At 38.3% G+C, this 19,131-nt stretch overlaps 1 protein-coding gene and 1 pseudogene across 7 annotated transcripts in view; one reads left to right on the top strand and one right to left on the bottom strand.

Moving 5' to 3' along the window:
* Positions 1–19,131, top strand: part of NEO1 (neogenin 1) — a 360,999-nt gene that overhangs the window by 191,168 nt on the left and 150,700 nt on the right. The window lies entirely within an intron of this gene.
* Positions 9,587–10,121, bottom strand: LOC103302917 (EKC/KEOPS complex subunit TPRKB-like; annotated as a pseudogene).

The following is a 19,131-nucleotide window of genomic DNA, read 5'->3' as shown; positions in this document are numbered from 1 at the left end:
TCTGGAGTTTTGTTCTGTTCTTTGATTGGATGTGTTTCTTTGCCTCCTCAGTTTAGCAGTCTCCCTGTATTTGTTTTTATGTATTAGGTAGAGCTTCTGCATCTCCCAGGCTTGGTAGAGTGCCCTAATATAGTAGGTATCCTGTAGAGTCCATTAGCACAGCTTCCCCATTCACCCAAGCTAGGCATTCCAGATGTGCCCTCCATGTGGTCTCTGTACACCCTCCTGTTGCTATTGGCATATCAAGGGAGGGATTTACCCCCAGGTCGATTAGTTGCAAAGACTGGCTGCGACCACCATGGAGGATCAGCTGTGTAAGGGCCAACCCAACAGAGCAGAACTTACTTCAGCGGGGCTCTGTTGCCTGCTGATTCTGCCCCTTGAGTATGTCGCTTGTGGAAGTGGTTGAGTGGTGCTTCAACATGGCCTGAAGTTATCCACCAGTTACACTGGCTCTGGGGCCTTCCAGAAGGTGCAGCCAAAGTCAGCTGCTGCCTGTGTTTTGCCTGAGGCCACTTGGCATGAGCTACAAAGCAGCTGCTACTTGTGCTGGGCTGGAAGATGCCAGATAGAGGCCAAGCTGTGATCCAAAGCATGCTCTGCTAGTGCCTGGCATGGGCCACTTAGCAAGAGGTACAGAGCACGCCAAGGCCAGATGCTTCTTGTTTGAGAGGTTTAGGAAAGTCTGAAGCATGAGCCAAGACAGGCTATTCTTATGGAAAAGCCACTGGGAACAGCTTAGGTAGGCCTGCAAGTTGGGTGTAACAGAGTCTCAGGGAATCACCAGGGTGGGGCAAACAGTGTGAGCCTGGTTGATATAGACTCAGATATGTCACTTGTCCGCGGGCTCTGCAGGGGATGGGCTCAGAAAATGAACAGTGGCATCTGCCACCACTGCTGTCTGGGAGAAAGCTGTTTCTCCTTGGTGCCTTTCAAGCTGCTGGCCCAGTACTGGAGCTCTAGAGGGAGTGAGTCAAAGTAAGTCTGTGCATGGGCCTTTTAAGAGGAACTGTCTGGGACTCTCACAGCCTCCTTGTCACTCAGCCACAATCTCCACGGGTTTTTAAAGCCTAAAGTTATAGGGACTTCTATTTCTGGCACTGGACTGGGGGACGTGGTGTGGGGCAGGGACTCTTCCCTCTTCAAGGGGGGCCTTCCTAAACATACTTTCTTAATCAAAATATTTAAAATATAATTTTTAACATTTAACTTTACTTTTATGCATTTTTAGGAAGACTTAATTTTAGAAGAGGAATTTTAATTTTAAAATTAGAAAAAATCTTAATTTTAGAAGATCTTATGGCTTTTAAAATATTTAACTGAACATAACATTATTTTTATTCACTTCCAGTTTAAGTTGATACTACCTGTCATTTTAGCTAAAATACATTCTATCTTAGAATCATCTATTGAATGATTTTTTTTATTGAATGATTTTTTTTAAAAAGTATTGGAATATAATTATTACAGGTATAGTTAGAGTAGTAAGAATTAAGGTAAAATGTATTTTTTTATTAGTCTTTCTTTCGATCAGTTTGAGTTTTAAAATAGTTTCTAAAATTATCAAATAAGATTGAAATGTAAAAACAGCAGTATGATTTTTCTTTGTACATCTGTTCATATCAACTGTGATAATTGGCATTTTTTATTTCCAGTAAAGGAAGACATGTTGGTGAAAATGGAGTAATATGAACTTGTTTTTATTAGAGGAAATTCATACTTTACCAACTCATTAAATGATTTCTAGGATATTATGGCTGTGGTAGATAAGGATACATATGAGCTTCACTTTTTGGGGGGTTTTTTTTGACAGAAACATTAGTAAAAAATTCCATATAGTATCTGAGGTAAATATTGGATAATATAATAATAGAAGTCCTGGAATAAGTGACTTCTGGTCTGCATGATTAAAAGTTGGCTAGATAGCAGGAAAGTATTAGTCATTAATGGAATATTTTAAATCTGAAGCACCAGATATGTGATAGTTGGTGTTGATTTTAATCAAAGGACAAATTCTAATAATTTACTTTGATTTTTTATACAGTAATAACAACTCTAAGAAAAGTTTTAATGTTAGACAAGTATGATGAAATTTGACTTCTTAATGATGAAGTCCATGTCTGGGAACTTTCTAATATTAAAAGTGCATCTAAATGTCAATGCCAGTGTTTTAGTTAGTTCTTGACTGCCATTGTCTTGCTGAATGATTGGAAATTCTGTGATTTTTATTTTATATAAAACGAAGGAATTAAATTATCTCTTTAATTTCTTATCACACAAGTGCTCTATTAAATGAAGTTGTTTTAGAAATATATGCATTAAATATAAGATACATTTCAGAATACCTTTTCTGTCTAGGTATTGAAATAAATAGATATGTTATTTGCTGAAAGATTGCAATGTTGCCCTTTAATAATTTCCTTACCTGCCACAATGTATATACTGAAACAAACTGTGTTAAAAATCTGAAGTATTGGCCCTAGCCAGTTGCTCAGTGGTTAGAGCATCAGCCCGTGGACTGAAAGGTCGTGGGCTTGATTCCAGTCAAGGGCATGTACCAGGTTGCAGGCTTGATCCCTGGCCCCAGGTTGGGGTGGATATGGGAGGCAGCCAATTGATGTGTCTCTCTCACATCAATGTTTCTCTCTTCCTCTTTCTCTCCCTCTCCCTCTCCCCCTTTCTTCACTTTCTCTAAAAAATCAATGGAAAAAACATCCTTGGGTGAGGATTAACAACAACAACAGCCAAAAAATAATCTGAAAGTGTTGGCTTTATGTCCCAAACCAGTCTCTTTGAGCATCCGCTTCTTTATCTGTTAAGTATAAACAATAGTCTCTGCACAGCATCACTCTGAGGGGCAAATAGAATAATATATATTAAGCATTTTGTACATTTTAAGTACTCTGTAACTTTAAGGTAATAGTAATTTAAAAGGATGTACAAAGGCAAAGCTAGTTAGTGGGAATTCAGTAGTCAGCATTAAACTAAATTAAAATGAAGATAAAAGTTTAACGTCATGAAACAGGGTTTGAGGACTTTTTTTTTCAGTAGCCAACAAAAACCCATTTAATATTTAGTTAACATCATTTAAATTTGGAAAACAAGAAAAAATCTTATATGACTAGATAGCAAAGCATCTGATATGGTGGTCTGGTTAAAATTAAACTTGCATTAAAACGGTTTTAAATAAATGTAACACATTTTCATTGTCACAAATAAGAATGTATAATTGACCAATAAATGGAAATGTACCTTTTAACCCTTTCCTTAATCTTAATTTCTAGAGGTAACATTAGTTAATAGACATTGCCTATGTAATTATTCATTTAGTAAATATTTGTTGAGCAAAATTCTGTGTGCTTTATAAAATTCTATATTCATTGTGTTAAGTGGTGGGATGAAATAGCCAACAAGCAGACAATGATTCTCTGCCCTCAATAGTGCTTATGTTGTGTTAGCAGAGACAGACATTAAGCAAGTAAATAAATAAGCAAGATAATTATAGCTCTATGTCTAATTAAAGGAGATAAGAAGAATATTCTGATAAAGAATTATTGAGGGTATATTAAGAGTTACTTTAAATAGTATAGATAGAGAGGGCCTTTCTGATGGGATGTATAAGTTGAGGCCAGAGCATTAGAAGAAGCCTCTATGTGTATTTTATGTTTACAAATACATATACACTTATTTATATACTAGAGGCCCGGGGCATGAAATTTGTGCACAGGTTGGATGTGTGTCCCTCAGCCCAGCCTGCACCCTCTCCAATCTGGGACCCCAATCTGGGACCCCCGATCCTGGTAGGATGGGGCCTAAACGGGCAGTCGGACATCCCTCTCACAATCCAGGACTGCTGGCTTCCAACCACTTGCCTGACCGCCTGCCTGATTGCCCCTAACTGCTTCTGCCTGCCAGGCTGATCACCCACTAACCACTCCCCTGCCAGCCTGGTCACCCCTAACTGCCCTCCCCTGCTGACCTGGTCGCCACCAACTGCCCTCCCCTGCAGGCCTGGTTGCCCCTAACAGTCCTCCCTTGCCAGCCTGGTCACCACGAACTGCCCTCCCATGCTGGCCTGATTGCCCCTAACTGCCCTCCCCTGCCAGCCTGGTCGCCCCTAATGGTCCTTCCCTGCAGACCTGGTTGTCCCCAACTGCCCTCCCCTGCTGGCCCAGTCACCCCTAACTGCCCTCCCTTGCCAGCATGGTTGCCCCTAACTGCCCTCCCCTGCCGACCTGGTCACCCCCAACTACCCTCCCCTGCAGGCCTGGTCCCCCCCAACTGCCCTCCCCTGCAGGACTGGTCCCACCCCCCCCCCAACTGCCCTCCCCTGCAGGCCTGGTCACCCCCAACTGCCCTCCCCTGCAGGACTGGTTTCCCTAACTGCCCTCCCCTGCAGGCCTGCCACCCCCCAATTGCCCTCCCCTGCAGGCCTGGATATCCCCCCCCCCAACTGCCTTCCCCTGCAGGCCTGGTCACCCCCAACTTCCCTCCCCTGCAGGACTGGTCTCCCCTAACTGCCCTACCCTGCAGGCCTGCTCCCCCCCAACTGCCCTCCTCTGCAGGCCTGGGTCCCCCCCCCCAGCTGCCCTCCCCTGCTGGCCTGATTGCTCACAACTGCCCTCCCCTGCTGGACATCTTGTGGTGGTCATCTTGTGTCCACATGGGGGCGGCCATCTTGTGTGTTGGAGTGACAGTCAATTTGCATATTACCTCTTTATTATATAGGATACACGTTTTATTTGTTGAAGTGGAATTATATTTTTCTGCGAATTTATTAAACAGTATTTTGTAGATATGTCTGTAGTGAGAGGCTTATGTATCTTAGACTGGCTTAAATCTGGAAACAGTGCAATCAGTACAACTAATAAGCAGGGTGATTAAATACATGAAAGGCTATTAGCTGTAAAAAAATAAGGTAGATCTGTGTAAGGTTAATATGGTAGATATGGAAAAATATCTAACTTATTAAGCAAGTTGTAGAAAGTATTATGTGTAGTCTGATCTTATTGTGGAAAAGGTGTGAAAGAAGGCTATAAGTATAGATATGCTTATATATGAAAGAGAACTTTATAAAACTGCACAATAATTTGTTAATTGTGTTTATGTCTGAGGAGTGGATTAAAAAGTCTGAAGATGGGGAAAGGACAAACAATGTACTGTAAAATTTTTGAAAAGCCTAAAAAAATAAATCTGTTAGAAATATAAAAATCACATCTGTACATAGTGATTTTTACTTTATTCAGTGTGGTTTAAAACTTTTTGAGTTTTATAGTTTGAAACAAAATGCTATGGAAGAAAAAAATAGGTTGTTAAAGAATATTTGGCAACGATCTCCAAATGCCAGCTATTATAGCTTTTTTTTTCCCTAGAAGATGAATCAGATATATATATATATATATATATATATATATATATATATATATATATATGCCTAAGCAACCGTTATGACCTGTTGACCAGTCACTATGATGCACACTGACCACCAGGGATTAGACGCTCAACGCAGGAGCTGCCCCCTGGTGGTCAGTGCGCTCCTACGGCCAACCTCCCATGGTGCCTACCCCCCGCCCCCCCTCCAGCAGCCGCCCCTATCAGAACTGGGCCAGATGGCCCCGATCAGCACTGATCGCTGGCCAGGCTGAGGGACCCAATCGTGCATGAACTCGTGCATCAGGCCTCTAGTGTGATATAAATGCTAACACAGTTAGTTGTAGTTTATTCAAATATTAAAAGCAAATTGGTTTTTTTAAACCAACAGGTATTTTATTGGGTACATGTACTTTGTAAATCAAGATTCACTGTCAAAGACCCTACTATATAGGCCATTGGGAAAGAAAATGTAAAATCAAAGAGAATCGAGTTAGAATGGACTTTAGAGATCTGAACATCTAGTCTAGCTGACCTGGAGACTCACTCAGTTCAGTCACTTGCCTTACATCACTAGTTAGCATCAAAGTCATGACTAATAACCTAGGTCAGTGGTTGGCAAACTCATTAGTCAACAGAGCCAAGTATCAACAGTACAACGATTGAAATTTCTTTTGAGAGCCAAATTTTTTAAACTTAAACTTCTTCTAACACCACTTCTTCAAAATAAGCTCACCCAGGCCGTGGTATTTTGTGGAAGAGCCACACTCAAGGGGCCAAAGAGCCGCATGTGGCTCGCGAGCCGCAGTTTGCCGACCACGGACCTATGTTTTCAGTGTTAAAATTCACTTTACCACTTTAGCAAGTTTAATGTTTTCAAGACAAAGATAATTTTTACTCTTTTAACTTAAAGTTAAGTCTTTTTAAGTCTATCGTGGTTACACTGAGTGGCCAGATTATTATGCGTTCAGAGATCATAATAATCTGGCCACTCAGTGTATACTTATTAACAAGGTTGGCCAGATGGATCTCTATAACAAGCATGTCAAACTCTGCGGCCTTTCTCATGTGGCCTGCTGGCCGCGAGTTTGACATGCTTGCTTTATAGGATGACCATGAACCTAGTGTGCCTGAGACAGTCCTAGTTTATGTCTGTTGTCTCAGCATAATTGTGAATTTTTAAGTACAGGAAGAAGTAAGTAGCACTTTAAGAGGATTAGTGTATTGAAGCTGTGTTCAGTGGGTTCAGAGAAGAAAATATGGAATCTGTGATACTCTTAGGAGAACTTTGAACAAATCAGATGTGATATATAAGACCCTTAACTAGGTGGTGACAGTGAAAAGAAAATCTTTTATCCCTTAGTGGCTCACACATGGTAAGTATTTATTAAATGTCAGATAGATGCTCCTACAAGGAAGGTAGAATAAGATTTGTGAGTTTTCGGCACTCTAAGGGAAAGAAAAAGATTGAAATTTTACACCAAATAGAAATAGAGGGATTCTCTGTGTAAGTCTAAGGTTATGATCTTAGTCTACTTAGGTTAAGAAACTTTGTCTCCATTACTGTTGAGTTGTGCTATAATAACTGCTCTGATTTTAAGTAGCTCTGGAGAGGTAGAAATAATAAGTAAAGTATGATCAGTTTTTTTAATACTTCATCTTTGCCGAAAGTCATGAATCGTAAGACCAGGACATGTGAGATCCAGGTAATAACTTAGTGCCTCAGTTATAATTTTTTATGTTTAGTAGTTAATAGAAATTCTGCAAATGACTTTCCTGGACAAAAGATTGATTTAGAGATTATCAGAGAGCAAGCTTGAATTTGAATTTGATGCCATTATTTTGTTACAAAAAAAGAATCCATTATGCAGTGCTAAAACACCAGAAGGAAGATAGTATGTCTCAACATCTTTTAATTGGTGGCTATATTTAAAAGATGCTAAATTATGCAATAATGTCATAGTTGGCAGAATATCATTTAGGTCTGAAAGACATCACTGACAATCTGGCTGTTTATAGACTTGATTTCATATAGTTTCAATGCTGGATCAGTGTGATTTTCATTTTAGGTTATGCTGTTGGTATTGAGAATATCTTCCAATTAATGCCCACTTAAGAGATCACCAGAAATAAAAAGTGTAGTATAATATGATACACAATTTGAGAAATACTTTCCTCAAGCATTTAAATGCTGCTACTGCCTCATAACTACTATGTATGTTCTAATATTTTAGTGGTATGGATGAGTTTCCTCTTGTACAGTGTTACCTGAGCATTGTAGACCACAAATGATAAAAAGATGTGAGAGCCTTTTCAGCTGGATTCCAGTTGTGACGATGTTCTTCTGATTTTTGAGTTCCTCTTCATTTTACACTCCTTCACAAATTAGAGTAATTGTGGTTTCTTGTAAAATAATTTTGTTAAAGTTCTGGGTTAGGTACTATTTGAATCCTGTTACTTTTTACACGTTTCGAGGAAATAAAAGCTGCTAGAATTTGGACTTCTTAATCTGAATCTTGAAAAAATATTAATGCTGTTTATCTCTTGACTTTATGTAATTGAAAATTGGTTATTATTAGAGTTAATGTAAATCATTAAGCATATTGGAACAAAGTTTTCCCTTTTTATTGGTCTAAATGGGCAAATGAGCAGATATACCTTTACACATTTTGTCTTTCTTTTCCCTTGGGTGGTTGGAATCTAATTGAGGAGACATCATTTTGATTTAGGATCAAAGGAGAGAAGGCTATCTTTTTTTTTTCTGGGCTCACTGCTGTGGTAGGTGCGTCATTAGCATCTGGCACACCTTTTTAAATTAGTGCTTTTGATGTCAGAAAAATGTCAGATGACTTCCTTAAAAGGGAAACATCTCTCCTGCACGCCAGAATGGGAGGAGTATTTTGTGTTCATTTTATTTTATAACTTCCTTCAATTGTTTATGTAAGTCATTTGTTTAAACCAGCAGTTCACTGCAAAGGCTGCTTATCAGAATACCCACTAAAACTCTCCAACAGAGTGCATTCCTCTGTTATCAGATTAGTTCTTCTCTACCTTTGAGACTTAGTTCTAGGAGGAGGAGCTCTAAAGTCTATGGGATCGTCCACCATCCAGAACTGAAATGTCAGTGCTGACATGTACACAGAAGGAACTGTTGGACATTGAAATTGGGACTCAAAAGAACTGTTGGCCCAGAAAGAAACTCACTACACACTGATTCATTTGCCTGTCAGCATAACCATTATTGCTTGTCTCATTTTCGGTTCTTATAAGTGTATTTCTAATAGCACATGATCTCACTCATCTAGGGGAAATGATGAACAACATAGACTGATGAACAAGAACAGACCCAGAGACAAGGAGGCATGGATCAGACTGTCGGGCCTCAGAGGGAGGGTAGGGAAGGGTGGGGGTAAAGGGGGAGATCAACCAAAGGACTTGTGTGCAGGCATATGAGCCTAACCAGCGGTTAAGGACAACAGGGGGGTGGGGGCATGTGTGGGGAGGGGTGTGGGATGGGAATGGGGGGACGAGGACAAATATGTGATACCTTAATCAATAAAGAAATTTAAAAAAAAATAAATAAAGTCTATGGGATCATCGACATGGAACTCTTACTCCCTTGTCTGAAGTTGTTTGAATGCTCAGAACATGTAGCCTTGGCAAACTACTTCTGTGAGTTCATGTTCACATTGAGCCCCTAACCAGACTCCTAGCTGTTCAGCAACTGTGCTGATGGACACTTCCGGTATTGGAATAGCTTTAAGTTATTTCATTTTGGAGTATATTGTTCTCTCACAACCAGGAACACCCATACTAAATTTGTAAGCACCATCTTCAGGTGGGCCTCAGACTGCTGGGAAATCCTAGTAGGTTTTTCTAGTTACTCCCTCTCCCTTCCCTCCATGTTAATTATTTTAAACCTCCATGTTCTTCAAACCTACTGTTCCCTTACTGTCAGCAGATGACCACATTTCTAAATTCATTGGGATTTGAAATGCTTTTTGTAATATAATTCATGGCCTGTATTTTGGTGTCAGTTTTATGGGTATTATGTTTGCTGGATATTAATTGCTTGTAAATATCTATTGGATCAACTTGTTAATTGTGTTCATAAAATCCTTTCAAGCCTTACCTAATTTTTGTTTACTTAATCTGCCAATTTCTAAGAAAAAAATTTTTTTTATAAATGCTGAACATTTTTAATGCTTCTGTCATTTCACAAAACATCTTTTGTTGACATTCTACAAATGACAACATCCAATAATGTCCCAATCCTTTCTTCTTGTGAAGATAGTTTATGTATCTTTTTGACTTCCGTAATATTTGTTATTTCAGGAAGATTTTTCAGGGAAACTTGCTGACCTTCTACCTTAGCTATTACTGGTAGATCTTCTTTATCTATTTGTTTTTCTCCATCTTAAATGTAAACAATTAAAACTGAAGTGTCATTTGCTGAGATACCGACTTTTTTCAAAGCCTCTGAAATATTGTTATTTGGGGACAGGTTGAAAATAATTTCAGTAGATAAGAGTTCTCGTCTTCATTGTTCCTAGTTTGTAGAGATGAACTGCTTTGTTTGCTGCTACAAGTATCTAAAATGGATCGACAATCACTGTAGGGTTTATCAATGAACTATCAATAGCACCTTCCATGGCCTTTTTTCTCAAGTTTTCAGCATTTTTTACATCTTTAAATAACAGAAGGGTCACCCTGCATTCGGGAAATAGGTGCAACTGATGTGTTAATTGCATTTCATAGATAAGCAGGATTCGCCACCTCCTGCGTCCGTCAGAAAAAATATTTTTAAGAAAAGTATGAGTATAGATTTGTTCAATTCTTGTGTTTCTGTTATTGCTTTCTATTTTCAGAAGCTATGTTGTTAATGCATTAGGAATCATTTATTTTTCTGGTGGATTACTAGGTTTCATCAAATCTAAGATGCCTTAGATTATAAAGTGCATCCTGATTTCAGAGACATAAAAATGTGAAAAAGTGTACCTTAGAATAAAGCATGGTATTTATCTTAGCAAGAAACATTGTTTTGCCCTGATTACTAGTAAATCTTATTATCCTCAATTATGTTTTATCTAATATTGGCATTACTGTATCTGCTTTCTTTTTAATAGCATTGCCTGATATATATATTTTGTGCTCTTTTATTTTCAAGCTTTTGATGTCCTTTTGTTTTAGGGTCATAAACTTTGGACAGTGAGTCCTGCTAACCCATCTTAATTTGTTTCTTTTTATCACGAGGTTCCCCTTAAAATTTGGACTTGTATTTAGCCATTTTTTCCCCAGTAGCACTTAAGGTTAATCATCATCTCTTTCCCCTCACTTAAGAATTTGAAAACATTATCACATTAGTATACCTCTTGTATACTGTGCCTTCCCTCAAGTATATTCTTTGGACTGTAATTTCTATTTTCTTGTACTTGGTGTTTTTAATTTATTTTGCTAGAGTATGCCTTCTAGTAAATTTCTCAGAAAGATTGTATGAGAAGTAAATTTTCAAGACTGCATATCTGAAAATATTTTATTTGCTCTCATAGAAAGTTTTATTATCTTTCAGCATACTTTTTAGAAATCTTTATTATAGATAATGCCTGTTTTATTCTCTGTAAGCTTTTGGAATTTTTATCTTTGAGTTCTGCTGTTTTATGGTATGGGTTTCTTACTTTCTCCTCCACCCCAATTCATATCGTTCAGCATGGATTAGTTAGTTAGTTAGTTGGTTAGTTAATTAGTTAGTTAGTTTATGGACTAGTCTCTTAAAAAAGAGATGTACATCTGTTTAGGCCCAGCAAAATTTTATGATGTTATGCTTTTGCTCCTTGTTCTGTTATCTCTTATTAGACTTTTCCTACATGCTTCTTCTTGTCTTTGAGTGTTTTGTTCTGGCAAAATACCTTTCTAGTCCACTAATTTTACCTTTATTTGGGTCCAGTTTGTTTTTATGGCTGTATTTTAAGTAAGCATTTGGTTCTAGAATAGTTTTATACTTATGAAAAAGTTATAAAGATAGTTACAGTGGGAATTATTGTTAACACCTATTAGTATGACACATTTGTAACAGTTAATTAAATAACATTAATTTTTTTATTAACTAAAGTCTATACTGTAATCAGATTTCTTTAGTTTTTATTTATTTTATTTTATTTTTTGTTAATCCTCACTAGAGGACATTTTTTTTCCCATTGATTTTTAGAGAGGGTGGAAGGAGGGGAGAAGGAGGCAGAGAGAGAGGGAGTGAGAGAGGGAGGGAGGGAGGGAGGGAGAGAGAGAGAGAAACATTGATGTGAGAGAAACACATTGATTAGTTGCCTCTCGCACCTGCCCCGACCAGGGCCGGGGATTGATCCTGCAAACCAGGTATGTGCCCTTGACCAGTAATTGAACCCATGACCCTTCAGTGTGTGGGCCAGTGCCCTAACCACTGAGCCATGCCAGCCAGGGCCAGATTTTCTTAGTTTTTAATTCACTGTCCTTTTTCTGTTCCAGGATACTATCCAGAATACCACATTACATTTAGTTATTATAGCTCATTAGGCTCCTCTTGTCTGTGACAGTTTCTCAGACTCCTTGTTTTGGATGACGTTGGCACTGGTTATGTATTTTTTAGAATGTCCTTCATTTAAGATTTGTCTGATATTTTTCTCATGATTGTACTGGGAATATGGACTTTTTTGGGAGGAGGATTTCCATTCTCATCGCATCATACCAAGAGTATATATTTATCAACATGACTAATCACTATGGATGTTGACCCTGGTTACCTGGCTAAGGTAGTGCTTCTCAGGTGTCTCCGCTGTAGCATCCTTTTTTTTCCTTTTCCATACTGTACACTTTGGCAGCCACTGCACACACCCACACTTAAAGAGCAGGGAGTTAGAATCCACCTCCTTATGGACAGAGTATCTACACAAACTTTAGGATTCTTCTGCATGGGAGATTTATATGTTATCCTTCATTTATTCAGTTATTTTGCTAACATTTTCTTAAGGATCTTTACATCTGTGTTCATGAGATATTTTGGTTTGCTGGTAATGTCTATTTGGTTTTGATAATTGGATAATGCTTTCTTTATAAAATGACTTAGGAACTGTTCTATTTTCTTGAGGAAATTGTAAAGAATTAGTAATACTTATGCTATGTTTGGTGGAATTCACCAATAGAATCATCTGGGTCTGGTGCTTTCTTTATAGAAGGCTTTTAATTATTGACTCTCTTTTTAGTAGACATAGGGCTATTAAGGTTATCTAATTCTCCTTGTGTGAGTTTTCATAGTTTGTTATTCAAAGAATTAGTGTATTTCATCTAAGTTATCAAATATGTTATCCTTTTAATGCATATAAGATCTTCCATATCTGACATCAGTAATTTATGGCTTCCTTTTTCTTGGTGCCTGGTAGAGGTTTACTAACTTAATGATATTTTCAAATAATCAGCTTTTAGTTTTATCTTCTCTGTTGTTTTTCTATTATCATTTTCACTGATTATTACACTAATTTTTATTATTTCCTGTCTTCTGCTTGCTTGAGTCTTAATTTGTTGTTCTTTCTCTAGATTCCTAAGGTGGAAGCTTAGGTTATTGATTTTAGATTTTTTCTTTTCTAATATATGTATTAATGCTATAAATTTCCCTCTAAAATACTGCTTGTGTTGCAGTGCACAAGTTTTGATAAATTGTGTTTTTATTTTCATTCTGTTCAAAATACAAGGTGTTCCCCCAAAATGTATACACACTATAACAGCTGAGAACTCAATTGATGTTTCTTTCTTTTCAGGTTTAACCCATTGGAATTATTCAAAGTGTATATATTATGTTTTCTAATTTTCTGTAACTCCCTCTTTGACCCATGGATTACTTAGTTGTGTATTTATTTCCAGATATTTAGGGTTTTCTATCTGCATTTATCTTACTTATCTCTCATTTAATTTGATTTTTATCAGAGAGCATACTTTATATATGATTTCTGTTATTTTAAATTTGTTAAAATGTGTTCATACCCAGACGCTGTTTCTCTAGGTTAATTTTCCATGTAAATTTAAGAACAATTTGTATTCTGCTGTTGTTGGTTGGAATATTTTATAAATGTCAGTTAGATAATGTTGACTGATAATACTGTTCAGGTCATCTATGTCCTTACTAATTTTCTTCCTGCTTGATCTATGATTTACTGAGAGAGGGTGGCGAAACTCTCTAACTCTAATAGTGAATTTACCTGTTTCTCCTTGCAGTTCTGTCAATTTTTCCCTCATATATTTTGGCACTCTTTTGTTGGTACATGTGTGTTTGGAATTGTTATGTCATCTCTTGAGAATTGACAATATTTTTATTATATATAGTCACTCTTTAATCCTGATAATTGTTCTTGTTCTCAAGTATACTTGTCTAAAATTAATATAGCTAGCTACTCCAGCTTTCCTTTTTCATTTTTTAAAGGGATCAACTTTTTTTTAAGAAGATTTTTTAAATTGATTTTTTTAGAGAGAAAGAGAAGGAGAGGGGGAAAGAGGGGGGAGAGAGAGATAAACATTTATGTGAGAGTGATACATTGATCGCCTGCCTCCTGCACTTCCCTACCAGGAATCGAGCCTGCATCCCAGTGTGCCCTGACCAGGAATCGAACGAGCAACCCTTTGTTGTATGGAATAACACCCAACCAACTGACTGAGCCACAGCAGCTAGGGCTCCAGCTTTCTTTTGACTAGTGTTAGCATCGTATATCATTCTTCATCCCTTTGCTTTTTTTTTTTCTTTCCTAATCTTCACCCTAGAACATGCTGAGAGAGAGTGAGAAAGAAAGAGAGAGAAACATTGATGAGAGAGAAACATCAATAGGTTGCTTTCCTTACGTGCCCCGACCAGGGATCAAACCAGGTATGTGCCCTGACTGGGAATTGAACTGGCAGCCTTTGTGTGCTCAGGGTGACACTCAACCAACAGAGCCACTCCAGCTGGGCTCATCCCTCTGTGTTTTTTTACTGAATTCATTGTAACTTAGTCACATGGTTTTCCAATGAAAGGATATTTAAACTACATTTAACACATGAAGATATTTTTAAAAATTGAGTTTATGTAAAAAGGGCCAGGTAGCTCAGTTGGTTGGAGCATTGTCCCATACACCAAAAGGTTGTGGGTTCGATCCCCAGTCGGGGCACATAAGGAAAGAAACCTATTAATGTTTCTCTCTCAAAAATAAAAAATAAAAAATCAGTAAACGTATCCTCAGTGGAGTATTGTTTTTAAAAAAGGAATATTCCTACTCAAAATTTTGGTGTCATTGTTCTGTTACAAAACTCAACTGAGTCTCTTGGACAGGTTCTAGGAAAATAATTTGTAATCTGCTTCCTTTCATGATCCCTTCATTTCTTGAATTTTATCTTGAGTTGGAATTGCCCATGCCCATGGTTTTTTGTTCTAGCTATCCTTGTCCTCTATCTCCTTTTCCCTTATCTTCTCCTGCCAATATTTTCTCTTATTATTTTTATTGTTCAAAATACATATAGCATAAAATTTATTATTGCAGCCGTTTTTGAAATGCACAGTTTATTGGCTTTAAGTACATTGATATTGTTTAACAACCATCACCACCAACCAATCTCCAGAATCTTTTCATCTTGTAAAACTGAAACTGTACAAATTAATAACTTCCCATTCTCCTCTCCCTTCAGTCCCTGGCACCCCCATTATACTTTCTGTCTTTGATTTTGACTACTCTTAAGTAGCTCATATGTGTGATTTTGTGACTGGCTTATCTCACCTAGTATAATGTCCTCACGATTCATCTATGTTATATCATATGTCAGAATTTCCTAACCTTTTATGGCTGAAAAACATTCCATTAGTATATACCATATTTTGCTTATCCATTCATCCACTGAGGGACAGTTGGGTTGCTTCCGCATTTTAGTTATTGAAAATAATGCTACATGAACATGGGTGTACAAATATCTCCTTGAGACCTGCTTTCAATTCTGTTGGGTGTATAACCAGAAGTAGAATTGCTGGATTATAAGATTTTCTTTTTTTTTTAGAAAGTATTTCTCCTTCACTTTTGAAGGATAATTTTGCTGGATATAGAATTAAAGATTGGTGGTTATTTATTTTCACACTTAGTATTTCATTCTTCTCTCTTCTTATGTGGTTTTGACGAGTAGTTCATTTTAATTTTTATTGTTTCTCTGTAGATAAGGTGATTTTTTTCTTCCTTCTGACTTCTTTCAAGAATTTCTTTGGCTTTGGTTTTTGGCAGTTTGGATTTCTTTTCCTTTTTTTTTTAATCCTCACTTGAGGATATTTTTCCATTTATTTATTTATTTATTTAAGAGAGAGGGAAAGACAGAGAGAAACATTGATTTGAGAGAAAGACATCTAAAGCCTACTGCACAAGCCCTGACCAGGGCCCGGGCCAGGGAGGAGCCTGCAACCAAGGTTCCTGCCCTTGACTGGAATCGAACAGAGGACCCTTTGGTCTCCAGGCCAACTCTCTATCCACTGAGCCACACTGGCTAGGGCTGGCAGTTTGAATATGATATGATTGGGAATAAATTTTGAAAATATTTATCTTGTTTTATGTTCTCTTGAGTCTCTTAGACCTGTGATTTGGTGTATATCTCAGCCATTATTACTTCAAATATTTTTTCTCTATTCCTCCTTTCTTCTCTTGGTATTTCAGTTACACATATGTTATGATATTGTCCCACCATTTTTGGATTTTGTGTTTTTCATTCTCCCCTCTATTTTAGTTTGGGAAATCTTTATCCTGTCTTCAAGTTGACTGATCCTTTCCTCAGCCATGCCTTCTACTGATGAGCCCATTAAAGGCATTCTTCTTTTCTTTACTGTGTTTTTTATTCCCAGTATTTCCTTTTGTTTCTTCTTAGAATTCTGCCTCTTGTTTACTTATCTGTTCTTATATGTTACTCACTTTTTCATTAAAGTCCTTTAGCATATTAGTAATAGTTATTTCAAATTCTCTACCTAGTAAATCCAACATCTATGTTGTGTATTTTATTCTGGTGGTGGTTTTGTTTCTTCAGACTTTTTGTGTATTTTTCCTTGCTTTTGGCATGTCTTATAATTTCTTGTTAAAAGTTGGGTATTTTGTGCCCTAACCAGTTTGGCTCAGTGGATAGAGTGTTGGCTTACAGACTCAAGGATTTCAGGTTCAATTCCAGTCAAGGGCATGTACCTTGGTTGCGGGCGCATACCCAGTAGGGAGTGTGCAGGAGGCAGCTGATCGATGTTTCTCTCTCATTGATGTCTCTAACTCTATCCCTCTCACTTCCTCTCTGTAAAAATTCAATAAAATATATTTAAAAAAATAAGTTGGGTATTTTGTGTCAGATAATGGAACTGAGGTAAACAGGCCTTTAGTGTGAGGATTTATGCTAATCTAGTTAGGAGTTGGGTTGTGTGTAATGTTTATTGTAGCTCTAGATACCAGAGGCTTCAAATTTCTTTGGTGTACTTGGTGTTTTGGCCTCCACTCTTGACTTTGGAACTTTCTTATGTTGTGCTCCTCAAAGTGTTTCTTGCCATTCTTTTGCATGTAACCCACTGTTACATTTGAGCCCCATTTGTATGGTATTAAGATTTGGAGGAGGAGGACCATTTTATAATCTTTTGATGAAGTATCATGTTTTAAGTTGGGCCTGTGTCTCATGGCTGTGACTTTTCACAAGTGTTTGTACAGTGGTATAGCTTTTCACCCCTTCCTTCCTACTCCCTTCCCTGTCTATAGTGTTCCCGATCCATTCCTTGAAGCCCTGTCCCCTGTTGACAATGGGTTGTTGGATTTCTCCCCTCTCCTCAGGTGAAACAAAGCTAGAAGTTGAACCTCATAGGACTTCCTTTCCTCCTACTGGGATTCGGTTTCAGAGTTGTGCTCTAATAGGAGAAGAGGCCTTTGCTGTGGAAAAGGCTCTGCTGGGCTTGTTTCATAATGGTTCCTCTTCCCGTTCCCCTGACTGAGAGGAGGGGATCTTTTTTGGATCCTCCTGCTAAAAACCTGATGGAGTTCCTGGAGGGGAAAGCCAACAAAAATATGGGGTCACCTCTAAGACTATGGCCCCCAGGCATTTCTTATTACACTAGTTTACACTCAACCTCAGCAGTTTATTGAAATTACCATTAAGTGCTCCTACCAGTTTATGGGTCCAGTGGCTTTTGCTTCAAGTAAGCAGATCTTGGTTGCTGTGTCTCTCCAAATGCACCTGTCTCCAGATTTGGGGGTGTCAGTTTGCCTTATAGTCTCAGTCATTCGTTTTAAGTTTGCCCACCTTTTTCTTGTTTTAAAGACAGCAATGATGACTTTCAAGCACTTTACATACCAGGACTGAAACTGGACATCTCTCCTGACTATATTTATAATTTCTAAGATCTCTGTAAGTTCTTTAATGACTTATTTTTATTTTATGGTTCACATCTTTTAGTTTTCTCCTATTTGCTTATTTATTCTGTTTCCTTGATTATTTCTTTATTGAGTTTTGTACCTCTCTTTTGTTATATTAATTCCAGATGCTTTAGTTTTCTATATCTTTATTCCTACTTGCCTTTTATTGACCAATATAGAATCTATTCATAAAAGTTTGCCCCAAGGACTGACTCTTTTGGGAAAAGATGTTTTAAGGTTTCAAGGGTAAACCAGGGAAATATATGGCTTAGTATGAGCAGAAGAATGTAGTTCTTTACTTAATTACTTGTATGTTTTGGTCTTATCTTTAATCTATAGAATATGTCTGATCTTGCTCTTATCTGCTCATTTGAAAACTGTTTTTTCCTCTGCCAGATTTGGCTCTACATTGTCTCTATTCTTTTGTTTTTGCCAAACCCTGTCTATCTTTTAAGAATTTCTCAACATTTTAATTTAAAGGATGACATCTTTTCAGATTCAAGTATTTATTTTTTTGCTGTAATTTCAAGAGATTTTGGTTGGAAAAGAAAGTAGAGATGTGTTCAGTCCAATTTGATCCAATCTCATTTACTTTCTTTTTTTTAAGTGACAGGTCTTTATTTTCTTTTTTAAAACAATTTTCAGTTATAATTGACATTCAATATTATTTTAAACTAGAGGCCCGGTGCACGAAATTCGTGCACGAGGGGTGTTGTCCCTCAGCCCAGCCTGCACCCTCTCCAATCTGGGACCCCTCGAGGGATGTCCGACTGCCCATTTAGGCTCGATCCTAAACGGGCAGTCGGACATCCCTCTCAATACAGGACTGCTGACTCGCCTGCCTGCCTTCCTGATTGCCCCTAACCGCTTCTGCCGGCCAGTGTGATCACCACCTAACCACTCCCCTGCCAGCCTGATTGATGCCTAACTGCTCCCCTGCCAGTCTGTTTGCCCATAACTGCCCTCCCCTGCAGACCTGGTCACCCCTAATTGCCCTCCCCTGCAGGCCTGGTCACCCCTAACTGCCCTCCCCTGCAGACCTGGTCCCCCCCAACTGCCCTTTCCTGCAGGTCTGGTTCCCCTAACTTCCCTCCTTTGCTGGCCTGGTCACCTCTAAATGCACTCCCCTGCAGGCTTGATTGCCCCCAACTGCCCTCCCTTGCAGGCCTGGTCCCTCTCAACTGCCCTCCCCTGCTGGCCATCTTGTGGCAGCCATCTTGACCACATGGGGCAGCCATCTTGTGTGTTGGAGTGAAATCAATTTGCATATTATTCTTTTACTAGAGGCCCGGTGCACGAAATTCATGCACGGAGGGGGGTTGTCCCTCAGCCCAGCCTGTACCCTCTCCAATCTGGGACCCCT

This window comes from Eptesicus fuscus, chromosome 5, assembly GCF_027574615.1.
Source record: "Eptesicus fuscus isolate TK198812 chromosome 5, DD_ASM_mEF_20220401, whole genome shotgun sequence".
NCBI lineage: Eukaryota > Metazoa > Chordata > Mammalia > Chiroptera > Vespertilionidae > Eptesicus > Eptesicus fuscus.
This window is presented reverse-complemented; position numbering and strand designations above follow the sequence as displayed.